General features: G+C 37.6%; 1 long non-coding RNA gene across 1 annotated transcript; it reads left to right on the plus strand.

Moving 5' to 3' along the window:
• Window positions 1–653: 653 nt before the first annotated feature.
• On the plus strand, window positions 654–2,843 carry LOC128788363 (uncharacterized). The gene is made up of 3 exons (XR_008431048.1): window positions 654–1,051; window positions 2,082–2,184; window positions 2,758–2,843. It is a non-coding gene; the product is annotated as an uncharacterized LOC128788363 (long non-coding RNA).
• The last annotated feature ends 605 nt before the right edge of the window (window positions 2,844–3,448 follow it).

Genomic DNA, 3,448 nt, shown 5'->3' on the forward strand with positions numbered 1-3,448 from the left:
TTAGAAAGTGAAGACCTGGGTGAAAGTCATATAAATATATATATAAAAGTATTTTCTCTGTTTTATAAACTAATTTATTCATTCTCTGTGAGTGTGGTTTTCAAAGATACTCTGTGGGGATCTTTACTGTGTTTGTCTGGGTGAAAACTGGTATGTGTGTCAATTCCTTTTCATTTTCATTTCAGAGTTAATTAGGAAGTATTAAGTATGGAGGAGGGCAGGGGGTAAAGAATTTTATGAGACATATGCCAAACAGTTCTACAGCTACTCTAATTAGATTTAACTTCCAAAGGCATATAGAAAAGAGCCATCAGAGGGAGGTTATTAGAAGAACCATGCTAAACAATTTACAGTAATTTGGAAGCTGAAGAAATAAAATGCATATTCTGGTGGGATTTATTAAAAAAAATAATAGGACTATGTTTTGACTCATTTTATTTTTAAAGAAAAGTTGACTAAATACTTGTTAAGAGTGAGTAGAGGTTGCTTTTTTTATTTTTAGGAGACAAAATCTAGAAGACTAAGAAATGCTTAATGTCTGTAATGTGTGTATTTTCCTAATTCCAAGCTGTCTTGGACAAAGTCTCTTGGAAATTAACACCTGGGTGGCACTGCAAAGAGTAAGCAGAAAAAGATAATGTAACCCAAACTCTCTACAGTTGAGGCAGTAACCTGCTATGACCTCAAGCAGTCGAAAAGCCCTGACTAGCGCTGCCTTTGTGAGACAATAGCCGCCACATGAACGGGCACTCCAGGGTTATGGTGTTTGCCTCCCTGCTAGTGCTGTGTGCTCCAGCGTGGGTAACACAGCTTTGATAGCTTCATGCTGAGAGGAAGCGAAGGGACAAGAGAAGGACACTTTGCTTGCTAGCGTGAGAAGGTTTATTTTCCTATATGTGGACGGAGCAAACCATCCTCAGTGCAAATGCAAGGCAAAATGGCGATGGGACAAAGGAATGCATTAGATTAAATAGGGGGTGGGCCTCGCCCTATGGGGACAAATGACAGGGGAGTGACACGGATCACAACAACCTATGGGAACATAACACAGGTGGGTACAGCGTTCTGGGACAAATAGCAGTGCTAAGGTGGGGTGATTGATGCAGAACTTTCATGAAGAAGCAGGGAGTGGTTACAAGATTGACACCCCAACAAGGAGTGGCAACCCCTGACTGACAGAACCTTGTAAGGAGAAAACTGAGAAGTGAGAGGATTGGCATGTCTGAGTGACAGGAGCTCCCGTGTTAAACAACCTGGAGCAAACCATTGTGAGGGAAAATAGGGGTAAAGAGAACCAACCTAACAAACATTAATAAAATCCCTGACTAAACCAACCCAACCTACAACATACAGTGTCTTAAAGAGTTCAGAGACTCAGCTTGACCACTAGCAGGACTTGGTCCAATATATCTGATCTGTTTTTCAGAAGTACTGCATGAGGCACCTGCCAATTTAGTCTTCAGTTATTGCAACGTTATGAATAGTAGGGGCTTGATGAAGATTGACAGAAGTATTAACTTTTTCCAACTGCAACCAAATGGATACAATTTTATTATATGTTTATCAAAAAACAAGATAATTTTGAGATACCACCTGTCCTGGCAGGAGGGAGAGAGGGAAGAGAACAGCTGCTTTGACCTATTGCCAGCTATCCATTTAAATGCTCAGATCCAGAGTCAAATGACTGTGTAGAGCCCTAATGGACTTAGCAGAGTAGCCTGGTTAGGACAGATTGCTCCCATGGTAACTCTTGACTCATCTTAAGACTTTCTCATAGCAATCACTTTATGGGCCATAACAGTTGTAAGAATTGAAGCCTTGTTAAACTCTAAACATCCTATGGAGCTGGTATGGCAGACACAATTACACCTGGAGCTATAACTGAGTCAGTAAGACAAAAGACTTGACTCAATCTGGCAAAGCCATGGCCAGAGAAAAGCAAGATAAGGCAAGGCAAAGGAAGAGCATATGTATGAAAACTTTATAAAAGATGGGAGATGGTAAGGTTGAATTATCATAATTCCTCCAGAGGTAAATTTAGATAGCTACACCAATTCCAGCTTTTTTTTTTTTTTTTTTAGGCTATGCCTGTGTCATGGTTCCATTCAACAAGCAAATTCATAGGACAAGACATTCTCTTATCAAACCCAGTCATGTGATAGTTGTGACTTCTAAGACATCGAGGTCTGTAAATAATAGCTAAGAAAAAAAATAATGAAAAAACAGTGGAAATTATCTTAAAGTTTTATATTATTAGTCCTGGTATCCCTTTATATTTTCTCTTGACTAAAGCATAAAGAACAATAAGTTAAGACGATATGAAATGGTCAAAGGCCTTCTATCTGATACGAGACTCATGCAGAAACTTGTGAAAAACAGACAGCAAAAGGAGAGATATAACCCCTCAGCTATCAAAAAATCCCTTTTCTGCCATTATTTTTTTAAGACTGTTGAGCTTCTTTATGTTTTCAATTAGTCCCAAAGATCTTTATATCTTATATGAAAATATACCAACTAAGCCTCCTGCCTAATCCTTTGCTCATCTGCTTCATTTCTCTAGAAAAAAAAGTAATAAACAATAAATTTAAACAATAAAAATTCTTATTTTAAATACCCTTTGTGACCTTACTGTTTTCCACTTTTCTCTTTGCCAGAAAGAGGAGTTGTAGTCTTTTAATCAATTCTCACACAGCAACCTTTTAACATATTTTGTCATTTTCTTTGCTTTCCTTTCTTTCTATTTGTATTCTATTCCAGAAGTTTTGAGATAGAAGAATGAGAACTGCATGCAGTCTTACAGGCAGAGAAAGAATAAAGGGTTTCCACATAATGGAATAATGGCATAATGAAATTTTTTTGTTTACTTTTTATTTCTTTCTTAATTATTTGTGATGTCCAGTTTAACCATTTGAGCAATGATGTTCACTTAGCTAATTCAGTTCAATTTTAGAAATAAATCTGCCATGATTCCAAGATCTTCAGACGCACCACAGTTTTTAGATAACCAGAATTTCCTTTCCTATGTGAACAACAGGTATTGCATTTTATTTGGTATTTTACTGTCCTTTCCCTTTTCTCTGGAGCCTTCACTAAACTCAAAGTTCAAATAAAAATACAACTAAACAACTGCCATTTACATACGACTTGTACTTTTGTATTCTTCTTAAATTCTTTATTGGTTTTCACACTTCGGTAGGTCAGCCTAAAGGCAACCTTTTGTGGCTCTCCAACAATGCTCCTCCTGAGATTTTTTTGTAGTCAATGTCCAACAACTGTAGTGGATTTCCTGCTCTCAGCTTTTCTCTCACTAATTAACATATTTTCTGTGGGTTCACCACAGAGCAATCTCTCAGGACGTACTCTGAGCCTTTTCCCTTCCTGAGTTCAGAATGTCAGAAGATTGATATCAGCTGTGCTCACTGATCAACAGCAATATGGTCCATGCTAA

The sequence above is a fragment of the Vidua chalybeata genome, chromosome 5 (genome assembly GCF_026979565.1).
Source record: "Vidua chalybeata isolate OUT-0048 chromosome 5, bVidCha1 merged haplotype, whole genome shotgun sequence".
In the NCBI taxonomy this organism is placed as follows: Eukaryota; Metazoa; Chordata; class Aves; order Passeriformes; family Viduidae; genus Vidua; species Vidua chalybeata.